General features: G+C 57.5%; 1 protein-coding gene across 1 annotated transcript in view; it reads right to left on the reverse strand.

The window, feature by feature from the left end:
- LOC142922534 (fructosamine-3-kinase-like) overlaps positions 1 to 21,877 on the reverse strand; it is a 52,363-nt gene extending 30,486 nt beyond the window's left edge. The window contains exon 1 of the mRNA XM_076063328.1: positions 21,612 to 21,877. The gene's annotated coding sequence lies outside the window, so the exon portion shown is untranslated. The remainder of the gene's footprint in view (positions 1 to 21,611) is intronic.
- Positions 21,878 to 24,434: the final 2,557 nt, after the last annotated feature.

The raw sequence follows: 24,434 nt of genomic DNA on the forward strand, positions 1-24,434 counted from the left end.
GAGGAGGACGAGGGGTGAGGAGGACGAGGGGTGAGGAGGACGAGGGGTGAGGAGGACGAGGGGTGAAGACGAGGGGTGAGGAGGACGAGGGGTGAGGAGGACGAGGGGTGAGGAGGACGAGGGGTGAGGAGGACGAGGGGTGAGGAGAGTGAGGGGTGAGGAGTAAGAAGAACGAGCTGTGGGGGTGAGGACGAGGTGAGGGGTGAGAACGAGGTGAGGGTTGAGGACAAGTGAGGTGGACGAGGTGAGGGGTGAGAATGAGGTGAGGGGTCAAGAGGGTGAGGTGAGGGGTCAAGCGGACGACGTGAGGGGTAAGGAGGACGAGGTGAGGGGTGAGGAGGATGAGGAGCGGGGTGCGGTGGACGAGCGAGGGGTGAGGAGGACGAGGGGCGAGGAGGACGAGATGAGGGCTGAGGAGAGCGAGGCGTGAGGAGAGCGAGGCGTGAGGAGAGCGAGGCGTGAGGAGAGCGAGGGGTGAGGAGAGCGAGGGGTGAGGAGAGCGAGGGGTGAGGAGAGCGAGGGGTGAGGAGGACGAGGGGTGAGGAGGTGAGGAGCAGGGTGCGGTGGACGAGCGAGGGGTGAGGACGGGGGGTGAGAAGAAAAACGAGGTGTGGGGGTGAGGACGAGGGTTGAGGAGAGCGAGGGGTGAGGAGGACGAGGGGTGAGGAGGACGAGGGGTGAGGAGAGCGAGGGGTGAGGAGAGTGAGGAGTGAGGAGAGCGAGGGGTGAGGAGGACGAGTCGAGGGGTGAGGAGGAAGAGGTGAGGGGTATGAAGAACGCGGTGTGGGTGAGAAGGACGAGGTGAGGGGTGAGGCGGGCGAGGCGTGAGGATGACGAGGCGCGGGGTGCGGTGGACGAGGTGAGGGGTGAGGAAGACGAGCTGAGGGGTGAGGAGAACGAGCGGTGAGGAGGACAATGGGTGAGGACGAGGGGTGAGGAGGGTGAGGTGAGGTGAGGGGTGAGTAGGATGAGTCGAGTGGTGAGGAGGACAAGATGAGGGGTAAGAAGAACGAGGTGAAGGGTGAGGAGGACGAGGTGAGCGGTGAGGACAACGACGGGTGAGGAGAACGAGCTGAGGTGAGAGGTGAGGACGAGGTGAAAGGTGAGGCGGACGAGGGGTGAGGAGGACGATGGGTGAGAAAGATGAGGCGTGGGGTGAGGACGAGGGGTGAGGAGGACGAGGGGTGAAGAGGACGAGGGGTGAAGAGGACGAGGGGTGAGGACGACGAGGGGTGAGGACGACGAGGGGTGAGGACGACGAGGGGTGAGGAGGACGAGGGGTGAGGAGGACGAGGGGTGAGGAGGACGAGGGGTGAGGAGGTGAGGAGCAGGGTGCGGTGGACGAGCGAGGGGTGAGGACGGGGGGTGAGAAGAAAAACGAGGTGTGGGGGTGAGGACGAGGGTTGAGGAGAGCGAGGGGTGAGGAGGACGAGGGGTGAGGAGGACGAGGGGTGAGAAGGACGAGGGGTGAGGAGAGCGAGGGGTGAGGAGAGCGAGGGGTGAAGAGGACGAGTCGAGGGGTGAGGAGGAAGAGGTGAGGGGTATGAAGAACGCGGTGTGGGTGAGAAGGACGAGGTGAGGGGTGAGGCGGGCGAGGCGTGAGGATGACGAGGCGCGGGGTGCGGTGGACGAGGTGAGGGGTGAGGAAGACGAGCTGAGGGGTGAGGAGAACGAGCGGTGAGGAGGACAATGGGTGAGGACGAGGGGTGAGGAGGGTGAGGTGAGGTGAGGGGTGAGTAGGATGAGTCGAGTGGTGAGGAGGACAAGATGAGGGGTAAGAAGAACGAGGTGAAGGGTGAGGAGGACGAGGTGAGCGGTGAGGACAACGACGGGTGAGGAGAACGAGCTGAGGTGAGAGGTGAGGACGAGGTGAAAGGTGAGGCGGACGAGGGGTGAGGAGGACGATGGGTGAGAAAGATGAGGCGTGGGGTGAGGACGAGGGGTGAGGAGGACGAGGGGTGAAGAGGACGAGGGGTGAGGACGACGAGGGGTGAGGACGACGAGGGGTGAGGAGGACGAGGGGTGAGGAGGACGAGGGGTGAGGAGGACGAGGGGTGAGGAGAGTGAGAGGTGAGGAGTAAGAAGAATGAGCTGTGGGGGTGAGGAGGACGAGGTGAGGGGTGAGAACGAGGTGAGGGTTGAGGACAAGTGAGGTGGACGAGGTGAGGGGTGAGAAAGGGGTGAGGGGTCAAGAGGACGAGGTGAGGGGTCAAGCGGACGACGTGAGGGGTAAAGAGGACGAGGTGAGGGGTGAGGAGGATGAGGAGCAGGGTGCGGTTGATGAGCGAGGGGTGAGGAGGACGAGAAGTGAGGAGGACGGGGGGTGAGAAGTAAGAAGAACGAGGTGTGGGGGTGAGGAGGACGAGGAGTGAGGAGGACGAGGTGAGGGGTGAGGAGAGCGAGGGGTGAGGACGAGGGGTGAGGAGGACGAGGGGTGAGGAGGACGAGGGGTGAGGAGAGCGAGGGGTGAGGAGGACGAGGGGTGAGGAGGTGAGGGGTGCGGAGGACGAGTCGAGGGGTGAGGAGGAAGAGGTGAGGGGTAAGAAGAACGCGGTGTGGGTGAGAAGGACGAGGTGAGGGGTGAGGCGGGCGAGGCATGAGGATGACGAGGCGCGGGGTGCGGTGGACAAGGTGAGGGGTGAGAATGACGAGCTGAGGGGTGAGGAGACCGAGGGGTGAGGAGAACGAGCGGTGAGGAGGACAATGGGTGAGGAGGACAATGGGTGAGGACAATGGGTGAGGAGGGTGAGGTGAGGTGAGGGGTGAGTAGGACGAGTCGAGTGGTGAGGACAAGATGAGGGGTAAGAAGAACGAGGTGTGGGGTGAGGAGGACGAGGCAAATGGTGAGGACAGCGAGGGGAGGGGAGGACGAGGAGTGAGGACGAGCTAAGGGTGAGGAGGACGAGGCGAGGACGAGGTGAGCGGTGAGGACGACGACGGGTGAGGAGGACGAGCTGAGGTGAGGACGAGTCGAGGGGTGAGGAGGACGAGGTAAAAGGTGAGGCGGACGAGGGGTGAGGAGGACGATGGGTGAGGAAGATCAGGCGAGGGGTGAGGAGGACGAGGGGTGACGATGACGAGAGTGAGGAGGACGAGGGGTGAGGAGGACAGGAGTGAGGAGAGTGAGGGGTGAGGAGTAAGAAGAACGAGCTGTGGGGGTGAGGACGAGGTGAGGGGTGAGAACGAGGTGAGGGTTGAGGACAAGTGAGGTGGACGAGGTGAGGGGTGAGAATGAGGTGAGGGGTCAAGCGGACGACTTGAGGGGTAAGGAGGACGAGGTGAGGGGTGAGGAGGATGAGGAGCCGGGTGCGGTGGACGAGCGAGGGGTGAGGAGGACGAGGGGCGAGGAGGACGAGGTGAGGGCTGAGGAGAGCGAGGCGTGAGGAGAGCGAGGGGTGAGGACAGCGAGGGGTGAGGAGGATGAGGGGTGAGGAGGACGAGGGGTGAGGAGGTGAGGAGCAGGGTGCGGTGGACGAGCGAGGGGTGAGGACGGGGGGTGAGAATAAAAACGAGGTGTGGGGGTGAGGACGAGGGTTGAGGAGAGCGAGGGGTGAAGAGAGCGAGGGGTGAGTAGGTGAGGGGTGTGGAGGACGAGTCGAGCGGTGAGGAGGAAGAGGTGAGGGGTAAGAAGAACGCGGTGTGGGTGAGAAGGACGAGGTGAGGGGTGAGGCGGGCGAGGCGTGAGGATGAACGAGGCGCGGGGTGGGGTGGACGAGGTGAGGTGTGGGGAAGACGAGCTGAGGGGTGAGGAGAACGAGGGGTGAGGAGAACGAGCGGTGAGGAGGACAATGGGTGAGGAGGACAATGGGTGAGGAGGACGAAAGGTGAGGATGGTAAGGTGAGGGGTGAGTAGGACGAGTCGAGTGGTGAGGAGGACAAGATGAGGGGTAAGAAGAACGAGGTGTGGGGTGAGGAGGACGAGGCAAATGGTGAGGACAGCGAGGGGAGGGGAGGACGAGGAGGACGAGCTAAGGGTGAGGAGGACGAGGCGAGGGAGAGGTGAGGGGTGAGGAGGACGAGGTGAGCGGTGAGGACGACGATGGGTGAGGAAGACGAGCTGAGGTGAGAGGTGAGGACGAGTCGAGGGTTGAGGAGGACGAGGTGAAAGGTGAGGCGGACGAGGGGTGAGGAGGACGATGGGTGAGGAAGATGAGGCGTGAGGGGTGACGAGGGGTGAGGGGTGAGGAGGACGAGAAGTGAGGAGGACGGGGGGTGAGAAGTAAGAAGAAGGAGGTGTGGGGGTGAGGAGGACGAGGCGAGGGCTGAGGAGAGCGAGGGGTGAGGAGGACGAGAGGTGAGGAGGACGAGGGGTGAGGAGGACGAAGGATGAGGAGGTGAGGAGCAGGGTGCGGTGGACGAGCGAGGGGTGAGGACGGGGGGTGAGAAGAAAAACGAGGTGAGGACGAGGGTTGAGGAGAGCGAGGGGTGAAGAGAGCGAGGGGTGAGGAAGACGAGGGGTGAGGAGAGCGAGGGGTGAGGAAGACGAGGGGTGAGGAAGACGAGCTGAGGGGTGAGGAGAACGAGGGGTGAGGAGAACGAGCGGTGAGGAGGACAATGGGTGAGGAGGACAATGGGTGAGGAGGACAATGGGTGAGGAGGACGAAGGGTGAGGAGGGTAAGGTGAGGGGTGAGTAGGACGAGTCGAGTGGTGAGGAGGACAAGATGAGGGGTAAGAAGAACGAGGTGTGGGGTGAGGAGGACGAGGCAAATGGTGAGGACAGCGAAGGGAGGGGAGGACGAGGAGGACGAGCTAAGGGTGAGGAGGACGAGGCGAGGGAGAGGTGAGGGGTGAGGATGACGAGGTGAGCGGTGAGGACGATGACGGGTGAGGAGGACGAGCTGAGGTGAGAGGTGAGGACGAGTCGAGGGTTGAGGAGGACGAGGTGAAAGGTGAGGCGGACGAGGGGTGAGGAGGACGATGGGTGAGGAAGATGAGGCGTGAGGGGTGACGAGGGGTGAGGGGTGAGGAGGACGAGAAGTGAGGAGGACGGGGGGTGAGAAGTAAGAAGAAGGAGGTGTGGGGGTGAGGAGGACGAGGCGAGGGCTGAGGAGAGCGAGGGGTGAGGAGGACGAGAGGTGAGGAGGACGAGGGGTGAGGAGGACGAAGGATGAGGAGGTGAGGAGCAGGGTGCGGTGGACGAGCGAGGGGTGAGGACGGGGGGTGAGAAGAAAAACGAGGTGAGGACGAGGGTTGAGGAGAGCGAGGGGTGAAGAGAGCGAGGGGTGAGGAAGACGAGGGGTGAGGAGAGCGAGGGGTGAGGAAGACGAGGGGTGAGGAAGACGAGCTGAGGGGTGAGGAGAACGAGGGGTGAGGAGAACGAGCGGTGAGGAGGACAATGGGTGAGGAGGACAATGGGTGAGGAGGACAATGGGTGAGGAGGACGAAGGGTGAGGAGGGTAAGGTGAGGGGTGAGTAGGACGAGTCGAGTGGTGAGGAGGACAAGATGAGGGGTAAGAAGAACGAGGTGTGGGGTGAGGAGGACGAGGCAAATGGTGAGGACAGCAAAGGGAGGGGAGGACGAGGAGGACGAGCTAAGGGTGAGGAGGACGAGGCGAGGGAGAGGTGAGGGGTGAGGAGGACGAGGTGAGCGGTGAGGACGATGACGGGTGAGGAGGACGAGCTGAGGTGAGAGGTGAGGACGAGTCGAGGGTTGAGGAGGACGAGGTGAAAGGTGAGGCGGACGAGGGGTGAGGAGGACGATGGGTGAGGAAGATGAGGCGTGAGGGGTGACGAGGGGTGAGGGGTGAGGAGGACGAGAAGTGAGGAGGACGGGGGGTGAGAAGTAAGAAGAAGGAGGTGTGGGGGTGAGGAGGACGAGGCGAGGGCTGAGGAGAGCGAGGGGTGAGGAGGACGAGAGGTGAGGAGGACGAGGGGTGAGGAGGACGAAGGATGAGGTGAGGAGCAGGGTGCGGTGGACGAGCGAGGGGTGAGGACGGGGGGTGAGAAGAAAAACGAGGTGAGGACGAGGGTTGAGGAGAGCGAGGGGTGAAGAGAGCGAGGGGTGAGGAAGACGAGGGGTGAGGAGAGCGAGGGGTGAGGAAGACGAGGGGTGAGGAAGACGAGGGGTGAGGAGAGCGAGGGGTGAGGAGGACGAGGGGTGAGGAGAACGCGGGGTGAGGAGAACGAGCGGTGAGGAGGACGAGGGGTGAGGAGGACGAGGGGTGAGGAGGACGAGGGGTGAGGAGGACGAGGGGTGAGGAGGACGAGGTGAGCGGTGAGGACGACGACGGGTGAGGAGGACGAGCTGAGGTGAGAGGACGAGTCGAGGGGTGAGGAGGACGAGGTAAAAGGTGAGGCAGACGAGGGGTGAGGAGGACGATAGGTGAGAAAGATGAGGCGAGGGGTGAGGAGGACGAGGGGTGAGGAGGACGAGCGGTGAGGAGGACAATGGGTGAGGAGGACAATGGGTGAGGAGGACAATGGGTGAGGAGGACGAAGGGTGAGGAGGGTAAGGTGAGGGGTGAGTAGGACGAGTCGAGTGGTGAGGAGGACAAGATGAGGGGTAAGAAGAACGAGGTGTGGGGTGAGGAGGACGAGGCAAATGGTGAGGACAGCGAAGGGAGGGGAGGACGAGGAGGACGAGCTAAGGGTGAGGAGGACGAGGCGAGGGAGAGGTGAGGGGTGAGGATGACGAGGTGAGCGGTGAGGACGATGACGGGTGAGGAGGACGAGCTGAGGTGAGAGTGAGGACGAGTCGAGGGTTGAGGAGGACGAGGTGAAAGGTGAGGCGGACGAGGGGTGAAGAGGACGATGGGTGAGGAAGATGAGGCGTGAGGGGTGACGAGGGGTGAGGGGTGAGGAGGACGAGAAGTGAGGAGGACGGGGGGTGAGAAGTAAGAAGAAGGAGGTGTGGGGGTGAGGAGGACGAGGCGAGGGCTGAGGAGAGCGAGGGGTGAGGAGGACGAGAGGTGAGGAGGACGAGGGGTGAGGAGGACGAAGGATGAGGTGAGGAGCAGGGTGCGGTGGACGAGCGAGGGGTGAGGACGGGGGGTGAGAAGAAAAACGAGGTGAGGACGAGGGTTGAGGAGAGCGAGGGGTGAAGAGAGCGAGGGGTGAAGAGAGCGAGGGGTGAGGAAGACGAGGGGTGAGGAGAGCGAGGGGTGAGGAAGACGAGGGGTGAGGAAGACGAGGGGTGAGGAGAGCGAGGGGTGAGGAGGACGAGGGGTGAGGAGAACGAGGGGTGAGGAGAACGAGCGGTGAGGAGGACGAGGGGTGAGGAGGACGAGGGGTGAGGAGGACGAGGTGAGCGGTGAGGACGACGACGGGTGAGGAGGACGAGCTGAGGTGAGAGGACGAGTCGAGGGGTGAGGAGGACGAGGTAAAAGGTGAGGCAGACGAGGGGTGAGGAGGACGATAGGTGAGAAAGATGAGGCGAGGGATGAGGAGGACGAGGGGTGAGGAGGATGAGGGGTGAGAAGGACGAGTCGAGGGGTGAGGAGGACGAGGTGAGGGGTGAGGAAGACGAGCTAAGGGGTGAGGAGGACGAGGGGTGAGGAGGACGAGCTGAGGGGTAAAGCGGATGAGGTGAGGGGTGAGGAAGACGAGGTGATGGGTGAGGATGAGGTGAGGGGTGTGGACGAGGTGAAAGGTCAAGCGGACGACGTGAGGGGTGAGGACGAGGTGAGGAAGACGAGCTGAGGGGTGAGGAGGACGAGGTGAGGAGGACGAGGGGTGAAGAGGACGAGCTGAGGAGGACGAGCTGAGGAGGACGAGGTGAGGGGTGAGGAGGACGAGGTGAGGGTGAGGAGGATGAGCTGAGGGGTAAAGATGACGAGGCAAGGGGTGAGGAGGACGAGGCGAGGACGAGGTGAGGGGTGACGAGGACGAAGTGAGGGGTGAGTACGAGGCGAGGGGTGAGGAAGACGAGGCGATGGGTGAGGAGGACGAGGTGATGGGTGAGGACGAGGTGAGGAGAGCGAGGGGTTAGAGAAGGACGAGGTGAGGGTGAGGAGGATGAGCTAAGGGGTAAAGATGACGAGGCGAGGACGAGGTGAGGGGTGAGGAGGACGAAGTGAGGGCGAGGTGAGGGGTGAGGAATACGAGCTGAGGGATGAGAAGGACGAGGTGAGGGGTGAGGACGAGGCGAGGACGAGGTGAGGGGTGAGGAGGACGAAGTGAGGGCGAGGTGAGGGGTGAGGAATACGAGCTGAGGGATGAGAAGGACGAGGTGAGGGGTGAGGAGGACGAGGCGACCCGAGCTCGATTCCCGCTTACAGCCACCATCACCACTGCGTCCTGGATCTCGAGAGGTCGGTTCAGCCTTAAATTAGTATCTGGTACGATGTGTACACATCGCAACTCGGGAGAAAAAGGCAGCTGAGGGTGGTCCCGGCCACCCACACAGAACATGTGTGAAACCCAGAGATTATGCGTGAAACACGTGCAGATCATTAGAAAAACAGGCAAATATCTTGTGTGATATCAAATATGGATCATGCGTAAAACACATACCGATCATACGCAAGAAACACACACTCAGGCAATGTATGAAAACACACTCATATGCTGCTGTAGGATACGTTGGTTCAGCAGATGTACAGGGTGATGGATTACAATGTAAAGTTTTTTTTAAAATGGCGATGAAGAATATTGTCCATTCATTTGCAGTCCAGCCGTACACTCATTCATTCACGTGCTATCTTTTCGTCTATGCATCGGTCAATCCGCAAGTCAATTATGCAAGAGGACTCAGTCCCCCCCTGCCCCGCCCCCCTCTGCAAGTAGTAGCATCTCCCTGCACCACCCAGCCAACCCCACACTGCATGACGCGTTCTGCGCGATGCCTCAAGTTCAAGGTCGTGTGGGTGACACATTACCGTGGTGATTATTTGAAATGTAACTTTTATTTTACCAGGTAAGTGAGCCATATAGCTCTTTTTAAGAAGCGATCTGGTCACAAATGTTAGTTTTAACGGAGTGGCTCATCTTGTGGAAATTTATAGCAGTAAAATACAGGCCAATTGTGGCCCGCGAAACGATATTTTGTGGCCCACTATTTGACACCTATTATTTATTTATTTTTAAATTATTATATTTTTTTTACCATAGCTCAGGCTCGTGACAGCTTCCGGTGTTTGTTGACAAGTTAGCCAACGCGAATTAGCAACGTTAGTCACTTGGTTGAAACGTGATTCCGGAGTGACACCAAGTGGAAGGAAAATATATCCTGTCACCCAGTGCAAGGTACAGAGGACTTAGGAAGTGGGCGGACTCAACAAGTGTAATCAGTGACCTAATAAAGACAACAGAGTGTTGCAATAGGAAAGGGAAAATAATTACATGGATAGCAAATAGCATGAGATGGGTGGCAAGAACAAAAGAACCTGAATATTATAAAAAAGCTATAGATTATTATTACAAGAGAAACAAAGAAAAGGAAAAAGGACAGATATGTGCAATCGCAAAAGAAAATAATTTACCAAGAACAATTTAATCAAAAAGAGCAAGAAATTAAAAGATATAAAACATGAGACAATGCACTTGATGTTAAGAATTAAGACAGGTGGAGTAACATGGACACCAGAGTTAGCTCAATGGCATCCAGAGAGATTCGGTAGAGCAGAAGGATATGTAGAATGTGAACAAAAAGAAGAAAATCTAGATCACTTTATTTATGAATGTGAAAGGTATAAACACCTGAGAGAGAACACGATTGATGAATTTAATAATGATAAGAAAAACGAAGTGCTCAAAAAAAGCATGAACAATGATAAAGTTTTCAAATACCTCTCAGAATATATAGAAAGGGCATACTAAATAAGATCCCAAATACTCAGGTATTGGGATAAAAACATGTAAATATATCACCCCCACCTTCCCTGAGCTTTCCAGGATGTTCAAGCGGACCATGTGCCTTTTTGGGAGCACATATCTGTGTGAAAAGCTCTTTTGCACCATGAACTTTAATAAGTCAAAGTACAGGTCCAAACTTACTGATGAGCATTTCAAGCCATACTGAGGGTCTCAATTGCTTCCTCCCTCAAGCCAAATGTGGCTCAGCTGTGTAAGAAGAGGAAGCGCTGCCAGGTCTCTGGAAGCATGGAGTAGGTAAGAGAAGCCTATGTTCTGAAGAACCGTTCATGTTCTGAACTGTTATTAATAAAGATTGAGAAGATTGGATCAGTTGCACTTTTTTTTGGAATACTTGATGCGGCCCAGCCTCACCCAGACTCTACCTCCAGCGGCCCCCAGGTAAGTTGAGTTTGAGACTCCTGCTCTAAACGCATGTTTCTAAATATGGAGGGAAAAACTGGAAGACCTGGAGAACAATCCACGCGACCACGGGAGAGAGAGAGAGACATGCAAACTCCAAATATACAGGCGTCAGGGTCCGGATCGAACCCACAACCTCTTGCATACCAGGTGAAGGAGTTAACATCCCACCACCGCGGCACCCTTATGTACCAGGTTACACAGTCACGGACTCAAATGAAGACACAGTCCCTTCATTTAACAGTCTGTTCGATAAATAAGTTCTGTTAGCGAGCACCTATTAAGGCTAGCATGCCACACGAGGGGGTGGGTGGTCAGTTTTACCCAGGATAGCCCTACTGGCTCTTTTCAGGAGGGTTCTACCACATTTCCCAGCAATGATTACTAGGCACAGTATATTCCAACTGGGTAATTTGCGGGCAATTGTATTTAATTCGGTTAATCTGGTCCATGACGCTGGGATCTTCAACGTCCACTGAAGCAGACGGCACATGGTGTCTTTGCGGTGAACACGCCTGTAGCATTAAACAGGGCGGCCGCTGGATTCAAACCGCGAACATCTACGACAAGCGGCACACGTACAACTGCTACAGACACACGCCGAGTGTGTAATCACTCAATATGTGAGTGATTACACGCAACATTGTTGTGTGATTAAACACAACGTTGTTGTGTGTGTAATCACATACAAAAATATTGATGAGACGCAACGACGTTGTGTTGAGTGTAATCACAAACAACAACGTTGTGTTGAGTGTAATCACTCAAAACTACATTGTGTTGAGTGTAATCACTCACAACGACGTTGTGTTGAGTGTAATTACACACAACGACGTTGTGTTGAGTGTAATCACTTACAACAACAACAATGTGTTGAGTGTAATCACAGGCAACAATGTTGATGACACACAGCGTCCAACAGAGGGCGTCGTAGTCGTGCCATGGGGAGGCGGCGAGTGATGAACGCCACTGCGGCGCCGCAAAGAGATCAGAGCCGTGATATTTATTTATTTGTACACTGGAGGAGGAATCCGATGAGCTACGAAGTTCTTTATCACAAACGTCCAGCGTCTTGGCCGTCACGATAGAACGAGGCCGATAAACGTGGAGGTATAAATGAGGGTGATGCTAAGTCGGTGTGCCGTGCCCTAAGTGAGGTTGCCATGGGCGTGTGCGTTGGCCGTGTCAGGAGCGGGTGAGGAGGACGAGGCAAGGGGTGAGGAGGACGAGGTGAAGGGTAAGAAGAACGAGGTCAGGAGGTGAGGGGTGAGGAGGACGAGATGAGGGGTGAGGAGGACGAGGAGAGGGGTGAGGAGAACGAGGGGTGAGGAGAACGAGGGGTGAGGAGGACGGGGGGTGAGGAGGACGAGGGGTGAGGAGGACGAGGGGTGAGGAGGACGGGGGGTGAGGAGGACGAGGGGTGAGGAGGACGAGGGGTGAGGAGGACAGGAGTGAGGAGGACGAGGGGTGAGTAGAGTGAGGGGTGAGGAGTAAGAAGAACGAGTTGTGGGGGTGAGGACGAGGTGAGGGGTGAGGACAAGTGAGGTGGACGAGGTGAGGGGTGAGAATGAGGTGAGGGGTCAAGAGGGCGAGGTGAGGGGTCAAGCGGACGACGTGAGGGGTAAGGAGGACGAGGTGAGGAGTGAGGAGGATGAGGAGCGGGGTGCGGTGGACGAGCGAGGGGTGAGGAGGACGAGGGGCGAGGAGGACGGGGGGTGAGAAGGAAGAAGAACGAGGTGTGGGGGTGAGGAGGACGACGGGTGAGGAGGACGAGGTGAGGGCTGAGGAGAGCGAGGCGTGAGGAGAGCGAGGGGTGAGGAGAGCGAGGGGTGAGGAGGACGAGGGGTGAGGAGGACGAGGGGTGAGTAGGTGAGGAGCAGGGTGCGGTGGACGAGCGAGGGGTGAGGACGGGGGGTGAGAAGAAAAACGAGGTGTGGGGGTGAGGACGAGGGTTGAGGAGAGCGAGGGTTGAGGAGAGCGAGGGTTGAGGAGAGCGAGGGGTGAGGAGAGCGAGGGGTGAGGAGAGCGAGGGGTGAGGAGGACGAGGGGTGAGGAGAGCGAGGGTTGAGGAGAGCGAGGGGTGAGGAGAGCGAGGGGTGAGGAGAGCGAGGGGTGAGGAGGACGAGGGGTGAGGAGAACGAGTCGAGGGGTGAGGAGGACGAGGGTTGAGGAGAGCGAGGGTTGAGGAGAGCGAGGGTTGAGGAGAGCGAGGGTTGAGGAGAGCGAGGGGTGAGGAGAGCGAGGGGTGAGGAGAGCGAGGGGTGAGGAGAGCGAGGGGTGAGGAGGACGAGGGGTGAGGAGGACGAGGGGTGAGGAGGACGAGGGGTGAGGAGAACGAGTCGAGGGGTGAGGAGGAAGAGGTGAGGGGTATGAAGAACGCGGTGTGGGTGAGAAGGACGAGGTGAGGGGTGAGGCGGGCGAGGCGTGAGGATGACGAAGCGCGGGGTGCGGTGGACGAGGTGAGGGGTGAGGAAGACGAGCTGAGGGGTGAGGAGAACGAGCGGTGAGGAGGACAATGGGTGAGGACGAGGGGTGAGGAAGGTGAGGTGAGGGGTGAGTAGGATGAGTCGAGTGGTGAGGACAAGATGAGGGGTAAGAAGAACGAGGTGAGGGGTGAGGAGGACGAGGTGAGCGGTGAGGACGACGACGGGTGAGGAGGACGAGCTGAGGTGAGAGGTGAGGACGAGTCGAGGGGTGAGGAGGACGAGGTGAAAGGTGAGGCGGACGAGGGGTGAGGAGGACGATGGGTGAGAAAGATGAGGACGAGGGGTGAGGAGGACGAGGGGTGAGGAGGACGAGGGGTGAGGAGGACAAGGGGTGAGGAGAGTGAGAGGTGAGGAGTATGAAGAATGAGCTGTGGGGGTGAGGAGGACGAGGTGAGGGGTGAGAACGAGGTGAGGGTTGAGGACAAGTGAGGTGGACGAGGTGAGGGGTGACAAAGGGGTGAGGGGTCAAGAGGACGAGGTGAGGGGTCAAGCGGACGACGTGAGGGGTAAGGAGGACGAGGTGAGGGGTGAGGGGTGAGGAGGATGAGGAGCAGGGTGCGGTGGACGAGCGAGGGGTGAGGAGAACGAGAAGTGAGGAGGACGGGGGGTGAGAAGTAAGAAGAACGAGGTGTGGGGGTGAGGAGGACGAGGGGTGAGGAGGACGAGGCGAGGGCTGAGGAGAGCGAGGCGTGAGGAGAGCGAGCGGTGAGGAGAGTGAGGGGTGAGGAGGACGAGGGGTGAGGAGGACGAGGGGTGAGGAGGACGAGGGGTGAGGAGGACGAGGGGTGAGGAGGGTGAGGTGAGGGGTGAGTAGGACGAGTCGAGTGGTGAGGAAGACAAGATGAGGGGTAAGAAGAACGAGGTGTGGGGTGAGGAGGACGAGGCAAATGGTGAGGACAGCGAGGGGAGGGGAGGACGAGGAGGACGAGCTAAGGGTGAGGAGGACGAGGCAAATGGTGAGGACAGCGAGGGGAGGGGAGGACGAGGAGTGAGGACGAGCTAAGGGTGAGGAGGACGAGGCGAGGGAGAGGTGAGGGGTGAGGACGAGGTGAGCGGTGAGGACGGCGACGGGTGAGGAGGACGAGCTGAGGTGAGAGGTGAGGACGAGTCGAGGGGTGAGGAGGACGAGGTGAAAGGTGAGGCGGACGAGGGGTGAGGAGGACGATGGGTGAGGAAGATGAGGCGTGAGGGGTGAGGAGGACGAGGGGTGAGGGGTGAGGAGGACGAGAAGTGAGGAGGACGGGGGGTGAGAAGTAAGAAGAACGAGGTGTGGGGGTGAGGAGGACGAGGCGAGGGCTGAGGAGAGCGAGGGGTGAGGAGGACGAGGGGTGAGGAGGACGAGGGGTGAGGAGGACGAGGGGTGAGGAGGTGAGGAGCAGGGTGCGGTGGACGAGCGAGGGGTGAGGACGGGGGGTGAGAAGAAAAACGAGGTGAGGACGAGGGTTGAGGAGAGCGAGGGGTGAGGAAGACGAGGGGTGAGGAAGACCAGGGGTGAGGAGAGCGAGGGGTGAGGAGGTCGAGGGGTGAGGAGGACGAGTCGAGGGGTGAGGAGGAAGAGGTGAGGGGTAAGAAGAACGCGGTGTGGGTGAGAAGGACGAGGTGAGGGGTGAGTAGGACCAGTCGAGTGGTGAGGAGGACAAGATGAGGGGTAAGAAGAACGAGGTGTGGGGTGAGGAGGACGAGGCAAATGGTGAGGACAGCGAGGGGAGGGGAGGACGAGGAGTGAGGACGAGCTAAGGGTGAGGAGGACGAGGCGAGGGAGAGGTGAGGGGTGAAGACGACGACGGGTGAGGAGGACGAGCTGAGGTGAGGACAAGTCGAGGGGTGAGGAGGACGAGGTGAAAGGTGAGGCGGACGAGGGGTGAGGAGGACGATGGGTGAGGAAGATGAGGCGAGGGGTGAGGAGGACGAGGGGTGAGGAGGACGAGGTGAGGGGTGAGGAAGACGAGCTGAGGGGTGAGGAGGACGAGGGGTGAGGAGGACGAGCTGAGGGGTAAAGCGGATGAGGTGAGGGGTGAGGAAGACGAGGTGATGGGTGAGGATGAGGTGAGGGGTGTGGACGAGGTGAAAGGTCAAGCGGACGACCTGAGGGGTGAGGACGAGGTGAGGAAGACGAGCTGAGGGGTGAGGAGGACGAGGTGAGGAGGACGAGGGGTGAAGAGGACGAGCTGAGGAGGACGAGGTGACGGGTGAGGAGGACGAGGTGAGGGTGAGGAGGATGAGCTGAGGGGTAAAGATGACGAGGCAAGGGGTGAGGACGAGGCGAGGACGAGGTGAGGGGTGAGGAGGACGAAGTGAGGGGTGAGGAGAATGAAGTGAGGGGTGAGTACGAGGCGAGGGGTGAGGAGAACGAGGGGTGAGGAGGACGAGGCGAGGGGTGAGGTGAAGAGGACGAGCTGAGGAAGACGAGGTGAGGGGTGAAGAGGACGAGGTGAGGGGTGAGGAGGACGAGGTGAGGAGGACGAAGTGAGGGGTGAGGAGAACGAGGGGTGAGGAGAACGAGGGGTGAGGAGGACGAGGCGAGCGGTGAGGAGGAGGCGAGGGGTGAGAGCGAGGGTTGAGGAGGACGAGGCGATGGGTGAGGAGGACGAGGTGATGGGTGAGGACGAGGTGAGGAGAGCGAGGGGTTAGAGAAGGACGAGGTGAGGGTGAGGAGGATGAGCTAAGGGGTAAAGATGACGAGGCAAGGGGTGAGGACGAGGCGAGGACGAGGTGAGGGGTGAGGAGGACGAAGTGAGGGCGAGGTGAGGGGTGAGGAATACGAGCTGAGGGATGAGAAGAACGAGGTGAGGGGTGAGGAGGACGAGGTGAGGGGTGAGAACGAGGGGTGAAGGAGAACGGGGTGAGGAGGACGAGGCGAGATGCGAGGACGGGGTGAGGACGAGGTGAAGGGTGAGGAGGAGGTGATGTTTGATTCGTGACAAAACATGTAATAAAGTTATTAATAACAATCTGAATCATAGTCAATTATTCACGTCTACTACAGAGAGTGCAGGTAGCCGTGTGAGGATGAGGTGAGAACGAGGTGAGGGGTAACGACGAGGTGAGTAGAACGAGAGGCGAGGGGTGAGAACGGGGTGAGGGTTGAGGACGACGGGTGAGGTGGACGAGGTGAGGGGTGAGGATGAGTCGAGAGGTGAGGGGTGAGGATGAGTCGAGGGGTGAGGAGGACGAGGTAAAACGTGAGGCAGACGAGGAATGAGGAGGACGATGGGTGAGAAAGATGAGGCGAGGGGTGAGGAGGACGAGGGGTGAGGAGGACGAGGGGTGCCGAAGACGAGGGGTGAGGAAGACGAGGGGTGAGGAAGACGAGGGGTGAGGAGGACGAGGGGTGAGGAGGACGGGAGTGAGGAGGACGAGGGGTGAGGAGAGTGAGGGGTGAGGAGTAAGAAGAACGAGCTGTGGGGGTGAGGACGAGGTGAGGGGTGAGAACGAGGTGAGGGTTGAGGACAAGTGAGGTGGACGAGGTGAGGGGTGAGAATGAGGTGAGGGGTGAGAATGAGGTGAGGGGTCAAGAGGACGAGGTGAGGGGTCAAGCGGATGACGTGAGGGGTAAGGAGGACGAGGTGAGGGGTGAGGAGGATGAGGAGCAGGGTGCGGTGGACGAGCGAGGGGTGAGGAGGATGAGAAGTGAGGAGGACGGGGGGTGAGACGTAAGAAGAACGAGGTGTGTGGGTGAGGAGGACGAGGCGAGGGCTGAGGAGAGCGAGGGGTGAGGAGGACGAGGGGTGAGGAGAACGAGGGGTGAGGAGGACGAGGGGTGAGGAGAACGAGGGGTGAGGAGGACGAGAGGTAAGGAGGACGAGGGGTGAGGAGAACGAGGGGTGAGGAGGACGAGAGGTAAGGAGGTGAGGGGTGCGAAGGACGAGTCGAGGGGTGAGGAGGAAGAGGTGAGGGGTAAGAAGAACGCGGTGTGGGTGAGAAGGACGAGGTGAGGGGTGAGGTGGGCGAGGCGTGAGGATGACGAGGCGCGGGGTGCGGTGGACGAGGTGAGGTGAGGGGTGAGGAAGACGAGCTGAGAGGTGAGGAGAACGAGGGGTGAGGAGAACGAGCGGTGAGGAGGACGATGTGTGAGGAGGACGATGGGTGAGGAGGACGAGGGGTGACGAGGGGTGAGGAGGGTGAGGTGAGGGGTGAGTAGGACGAGTCGAGTGGTGAGGAGGACAAGATGAGGGGTAAGAAGAACGAGGTGTGGGGTGAGGAGGACGAGGCAAATGGTGAGGACAGCGAGGGGAGGGGAGGACGAGGAGTGAGGACGAGCTAAGGGTGAGGAGGACGAGGCGAGGGAGAGGTGAGGGGTGAGAAGGACGAGGTGAGCGGTGAGGACGACGACGGGTGAGGAGGACGAGCTGAGGTGAGAGGACGAGTCGAGGGGTGAGGAGGACGAGGGGTGAGGAGGACGATGGGTGAGGAAGATGAGGCGAGGGGTGAGGAAGATGAGGCGAGGGGTGAGGAGGACGAGGGGTGAGGAGGATGAGGGGTGAGAAGGACGAGTCGAGGGGTGAGGAGGACGAGGTGAGGGGGGAGGAAGACGAAGTGATGGGTGAGGATGAGGTGAGGGGTGTGGACGAGGTGAAAGGTCAAGCGGACGACGTGAGAGTTGAGAGGACGAGCTGAGGAGGACGAGGTGAGGGGTGAGGAGGACGAGGTGAGGAGGATGAGCTGAGGGGTAAAGATGACGAGGCAAGGGGTGAGGAGGACGAGGCGAGGACGAGGTGAGGGGTGAGGAGGACGAAGTGAGGGGTGAGGAGAACGAGGGGTGAGAACGAGGGTTGAGGAGAACGAGGCGATGGGTGAGGAGGACGAGGTGATGGGTGAGGACGAGGTGAGGAGAGCGAGGGGTTAGAGAAGGACGAGGTGAGGGTGAGGAGGATGAGCTAAGGGGTAAAGATGACGAGGCAAGGGGTGAGGACGAGGCGAGGACGAGGTGAGGGGTGAGGAGGACGAAGTGAGGGGTGAGGAGAACGAGGGGTGAGAACGAGGGTTGAGGAGAACGAGGCGATGGGTGAGGAGGACGAGGTGATGGGTGAGGACGAGGTGAGGAGAGCGAGGGGTTAGAGAAGGACGAGGTGAGGGTGAGGAGGATGAGCTAAGGGGTAAAGATGACGAGGCAAGGGGTGAGGACGAGGCGAGGACGAGGTGAGGGGTGAGGAGGACGAAGTGAGGGCGAGGTGAGGGGTGAGGAATACGAGCTGAGGGATGAGAAGGACGAGGTGAAGGGTGAGGAGGACGAGGCGAGGGGTGAGAACGAGGGGTGAAGGTGAACGGGGTGAGGAGGACGAGGCGAGATGCGAGGACGGGGTGAGGACGAGGTGAAGGGTGAGGAGGAGGTGATGTTTGATTCGTGACAAAACATGTAATAAAGTTATTAATAACAATCTGAATTATATTCTTAGTTTAGTTATTTTGTTGTTTTTCTCTTCAACGTGACTTTACCGAAAAAACTAAGAATATGAATTACTGCAGTCACGAAAGCTTTAAATCAAAATTTAATCTGAATTATAGTCAATTATTCACGTCTACTACATAGAGTGCAGGTAGCCGTGTGAGGATGAGGTGAGAACGAGGTGAGGGGTAAGGACGAGGTGAGTAGAACGAGAGACGAGGGGTGAGAACGAGGTGAGGGTTGAGGACGACGGGTGAGGTGGACGAGGTGAGGGGTGAGGATGAGGCGAGGGGTGAGGATGAGGCGAGCGGTGAGGACGAGGTGAGTAGAACGGGGGTGAGGACGAGGCGAGGGGTGAGGAGAACGAGGTGAGAAGATGAGGGGTGAGGAGGGCGAGGGGTGAGGAGGGCGAGGGGTGAGGAGGGCGAGGGGTGAGGAGGGCGAGGGGTGAGGAGGGCGAGGGGTGAGGAGGGCGAGGGGTGAGGAGGGCGAGGGGTGAGGAGGGCGAGGGGTGAGGAGGGCGAGGGGTGAGGAGGGCGAGGGGTGAGGAGGGCGAGGGGTGAGGAGGGCGAGGGGTGAGGAGGACGAGGGGTGAGGAGGACGAGAGTGAGGAGGACGAGGGCTGAGGAGAGTGAGGGGTGAGGAGTAAGAAGAACGAGTTGTGGGGGTGAGGACGAGGTGAGGGGTGAGAACGAGGTGAGGGGTGAGGACAAGTGAGGTGGACGAGGTGAGGGGTGAGAATGAGGTGAGGGGTGAGAATGAGGTGAGGGGTCAAGAGGACGAGTTGAGGGGTCAAGCGGACGACGTGAGGGGTAAGGAGGACGAGGTGAGGGGTGAGGAGGATGAGGAGCAGGGTGCGGTGGACGAGCGAGGGGTGAGGAGGATGAGAAGTGAGGAGGACGGGGGGTGAGACGTAAGAAGAACGAGGTGTGTGGGTGAGGAGGACGAGGCGAGGGCTGAGGAGAGCGAGGGGTGAGGACGGGGGGTGAGAAGAAAAACGAGGTGAGGACGAGGGTTGAGGAGAGCGAGGGGTGAGGAAGACGAGGGGTGAGGAGAGCGAGGGGTGAGGAGGACGAGGGGTGAGGAGAACGAGGGGTGAGGAGGACGAGAGGTAAGGAGGTGAGGGGTGCGAAGGACGAGTCGAGGGGTGAGGAGGAAGAGGTGAGGGGTAAGAAGAACGCGGTGTGGGTGAGAAGGACGAGGTGAGGGGTGAGGTGGGCGAGGCGTGAGGATGACGAGGCGCGGGTGCGGTGGACGAGGTGAGGTGAGGGGTGAGGAAGACGAGCTGAGGGGTGAGGAGAACGAGGGGTGAGGAGAACGAGCGGTGAGGAGGACGATGTGTGAGGAGGACGATGGGTGAGGAGGACGAGGGGTGACGAGGGGTGAGGAGGGTGAGGTGAGGGGTGAGTAGGACGAGTCGAGTGGTGAGGAGGACAAGATGAGGGGTAAGAAGAACGAGGTGTGGGGTGAGGAGGACGAGGCAAATGGTGAGGACAGCGAGGGGAGGGGAGGACGAGGAGTGAGGACGAGCTAAGGGTGAGGAGGACGAGGCGAGGGAGAGGTGAGGGGTGAGAAGGACGAGGTGAGCGGTGAGGACGACGACGGGTGAGGAGGACGAGCTGAGGTGAGAGGACGAGCTGAGGTGAGAGGACGAGCTGAGGTGAGAGGACGAGTCGAGGGGTGAGGAGGACGAGGGGTGAGGAGGACGAGGGGTGAGGAGGATGAGGGGTGAGAAGGACGAGTCGAGGGGTGAGGAGGACGAGGTGAGGGGGGAGGAAGACGAAGTGATGGGTGAGGATGAGGTGAGGGGTGTGGACGAGGTGAAAGGTCAAGCGGACGACGTGAGGGTTGAGAGGACGAGCTGAGGAGGACGAGGTGAGGGGTGAGGAGGACGAGGTGAGGAGGATGAGCTGAGGGGTAAAGATGACGAGGCAAGGGGTGAGGAGGACGAGGCGAGGACGAGGTGAGGGGTGAGGAGGACGAAGTGAGGGGTGAGGAGAACGAGGGGTGAGAACGAGGGTTGAGGAGAACGAGGCGATGGGTGAGGAGGACGAGGTGATGGGTGAGGACGAGGTGAGGAGAGCGAGGGGTTAGAGAAGGACGAGGTGAGGGTGAGGAGGATGAGCTAAGGGGTAAAGATGACGAGGCAAGGGGTGAGGACGAGGCGAGGACGAGGTGAGGGGTGAGGAGGACGAAGTGAGGGGTGAGGAGAACGAGGGGTGAGAACGAGGGTTGAGGAGAACGAGGCGATGGGTGATGAGGACGAGGTGATGGGTGAGGACGAGGTGAGGAGAGCGAGGGGTTAGAGAAGGACGAGGTGAGGGTGAGGAGGATGAGCTAAGGGGTAAAGATGACGAGGCAAGGGGTGAGGACGAGGCGAGGACGAGGTGAGGGGTGAGGAGGACGAAGTGAGGGCGAGGTGAGGGGTGAGGAATACGAGCTGAGGGATGAGAAGGACGAGGTGAAGGGTGAGGAGGACGAGGCGAGGGGTGAGAACGAGGGGTGAAGGTGAACGGGGTGAGGAGGACGAGGCGAGATGCGAGGACGGGGTGAGGACGAGGTGAAGGGTGAGGAGGAGGTGATGTTTGATTCGTGACAAAACATGTAATAAAGTTATTAATAACAATCTGAATTATAGTCAATTATTCACGTCTACTACATAGAGTGCAGGTAGCCGTGTGAGGATGAGGTGAGAACGAGGTGAGGGGTAAGGACGAGGTGAGTAGAACGAGAGGCGAGGGGTGAGAACGAGGTGAGGGTTGAGGACGACGGGTGAGGTGGACGAGGTGAGGGGTGAGGACGAGGCGAGAAGATGAGGGGTGAGGAGAACGAGGGGTGAGGAGGGCGAGGGGTGAGGAGGGCGAGGGGTGAGGAGGGCGAGGCGTGAGGAGGGCGAGGGGTGAGGAGGGCGAGGGGTGAGGAGGGCGAGGGGTGAGGAGGACGAGGGGTGAGGAGGACGAGGGGTGAGGAGGACGAGGGGTGAGGAGGACGAGGCTAGGGGTGAGGAGGACGAGGCTAGGGGTGAGGAGGACGAGGCTAGGGGTGAGGAGGACGAGGCTAGGGGTGAGGAGGACGAGGCTAGGGGTGAGGAGGACGAGGCTAGGGGTGAGGAGGACGAGGCTAGGGGTGAGGAGGACGAGGCTAGGGGTGAGGAGGATGAGGTGAGGTCGGTAAGGGAGGTGTCCGTCTCCGGAGTGTTGCATGATATTTGTTGCTATGCTCGATGTTTGGTTGGTGACATAACATTCAATAAAGTTCTAAATAACATCCTGAAAGATAATAAATTACTCGTGTCTGCTGCATAGAGGCCAGGTACCCGCGTTTGCCTTCTGCGTGTGCGTGTAGATAAATCAGAATCTGTATTTTACATGAGTTTTGACGTTCTCATTCACACACGTCCAGAAGGGTCGGGTTAGCCAGTTGCATCAACAACAAAATGCAATTAAAGATACTCGAGTAAGGATTGAGAAAATGTAGTCAAGTCACGAATAAATGTCATGTAAAATCAAACTGTGCAAGCTCATACCTTCTTGTAGATTTGTCAACATCAAATCCAAGCTTGGGCAAGATGGCAAAACACCAACAGTCAAAGTACCATACCAAGACAGTGGCCTCGATTAAATTGCATTCAAACATTGAACTCTCGACACGTGGGTGAAGAGGTTCCGAGTTTCAAATCGCAGACGCAAAAGCCGCGTCGAGAACTTTGAGCACTGGCTGATACGGAGGCAGCTTCCTCTGCCCCCATAGGGTGCCTGGGGGCACGTGATCTGGCTCCGCCCATGGTAGGCGGGGCCAATTGCGTCACTTCCTGCGCACTCACCTCCGGCCCCAATGGGGTTACGTCACTCCGGCAGGGCGAGCGAGCTGAGCGGCTGCGTTTGTCTCTTGCGCCCCCAACAGGAGCCATGAAGTTCTTCAAGAGACGGCAGCAGATGCAAGCGACGCTGGAGACTCCAAATTCGTCAACAGTGGAGGTGAGTGGCGCCACCTCTTGCGTTGGAGTTATACGAAGTAACAAATAGAGTACTGCGATCACATCGAGAAAAAATATTATTTTTTAAAATATTTAAATTTTACTTTAAATTGAGCGCTTGATGCGTAAGTAACGAGGTTCATAGTTTAAGATCACAGATTGAGAGTTTCATCAAGGATTTTAGTCGGAGAAAGCTTTCTCTGGGCAGTTGGTCCTTGTTTGCGTTGCCAAGGTGATAGCATCTCGTGTCAACTGCCATTTCCCAGCAGCTGTGCCTGGGGGTCACGTGACGTTTGGTGACGCAATAAGGCCCGAGCCATTGGCTCCGCCCTTTTTGGGTAAAGCCAGTGACGTAATCACTGCCATAGATGACGTCATCACTGTATTCGATGCCTTCTTCACTGAAATTGACGTCGTCACTGTAATTGATGACGTCATCACTAATCGATGTCATCGCTGTAGTCGATGGCGTAATCGCTGCATCTGATGACGGCATCGCTGCATTTGATTACGTCAGCGCTGCGGGCTCCTTATCGCTGCGTGGTGGCCTGTAATTCGGGCAAAGCCAGCGATCTGAGCACCTGTGTTTCTTTATCTGCGTCGGCAAGAATATACATGATATTCTTCAACAGACCACAGTTGAGAAAGCAACACATGAGACAATGAATGTGTCAACAGAGTAGGTGCGTAGTGCCACCTCTTGGGGGCCGTCCATAAATGACGTCACGCACTTGGGGGGTTGGCAGACATTTGTGACGATGTGTGACGGGGGGGGGGGGTTTGAGAAATGTGATGTCACATCAAAATGCGCAATTTTAAATAAAAATAGACAACACGTTCTACTTAAATTTTGATTTAAAGCTTTCGTGACTGCAGTAATTCATATTCTTAGTTTTTTCGGTAAAGTCACGTTGAAGAGAAACAACAAAATAACAAAATATATATAAAACAATAAAAAATTCTCACGACGTTTCGACCATAACTCAAACGGTCATCATCAGGTGTGTCGGTTTGCATAAATTTATTTTGAAAACGGCATATTTATTTATATATATAAAAATAACGTTTGCGTCACGCGCAACGATGGCAGTTTGCCAGGACTAGTCCATCTATTTTTTTTGAAAAGAGGAGGGGGGAGACGAAATTTGTTTTTATGTATGCTGTCTGAAAGGCACTGTAAGCGTGAACAATCAATCAAGAACTGAAATGATTTATCAAATCTTTCCAATGATTGCTAAGATAGAATCCATCTTCTCGGTTGAAATTGTCTCTGTGTTTGTATATGTGGATAGCCTCATGAACGAATCTCTCATGGAAGCCAGATGGCTTACAAAGAACCTCCGTCTTAGAAAAGTCAATGGCATGTGAGCCTACTGAATTAGAACAATGATCTGCTACGGCCGAGGTGTTGGTCCTACCGTGTTTAAGGTCTGCTTTATGTTCACGAATGCGGTCCGAGATATGGCGTTTGGTTTCTCCAATGTAACTACTACCACAGAGGCAACTTAGTTTGTAGACACCAGGGTATTGTATGTGATTCCGGACATACAATACCCTGGTGTCTACAAACTAAGTTGCCTCTGTGGTAGTAGTTACATTGGAGAAACCAAACGCCATATCTCGGACCGCATTCGTGAACATAAAGCAGACCTTAAACACGGTAGGACCAACACCTCGGCCGTAGCAGATCATTGTTCTAATTCAGTAGGCTCACATGCCATTGACTTTTCCAAGACGGAGGTTCTTTGTAAGCCATCTGGCTTCCATGAGAGATTCGTTCATGAGGCTATCCACATATACAAACACAGAGACAATTTCAACCGAGAAGATGGATTCTATCTTAGCAATCATTGGAAAGATTTGATAAATCATTTCAGTTCTTGATTGATTGTTCACGCTTACAGTGCCTTTCAGACAGCATACATAAAAACAAATTTCGTCTCCCCCCTCCTCTTTTCAAAAAAAATAGATGGACTAGTCCTGGCAAACTGCCATCGTTGCGCGTGACGCAAACGTTATTTTTATATATATAAATAAATATGCCGTTTTCAAAATAAATTTATGCAAACCGACACACCTGATGATGACCGTTTGAGTTATGGTCGAAACGTCGTGAGAATTTTTTTATTGTTTTATATATATTTTGTTATTTTGTTGTTTCTCTTCAACGTGACTTTACCGAAAAAACTAAGAATACGTTCTACTTAATTAAATATTTTTAAATAAATGTTCTACAACATCAGAGTGCAGCACCACATTAATACGCACAATGGCAATAGTTTAATATGTTTGCTTGTTCATGTTTTTTGTTTGTTGCGGGTGCACCCGATTCAAGGGCTGAATGGTTCACAGGGCTATACCAAATAAATGGAA

Source organism: Petromyzon marinus, unplaced genomic scaffold (assembly GCF_048934315.1).
Source record: "Petromyzon marinus isolate PM22_M1 ecotype Great Lakes invasive population unplaced genomic scaffold, UKy_Petmar_22M1.pri1.0 PM_Scaffold_1, whole genome shotgun sequence".
NCBI classification, from domain to species: Eukaryota; Metazoa; Chordata; class Hyperoartia; order Petromyzontiformes; family Petromyzontidae; genus Petromyzon; species Petromyzon marinus.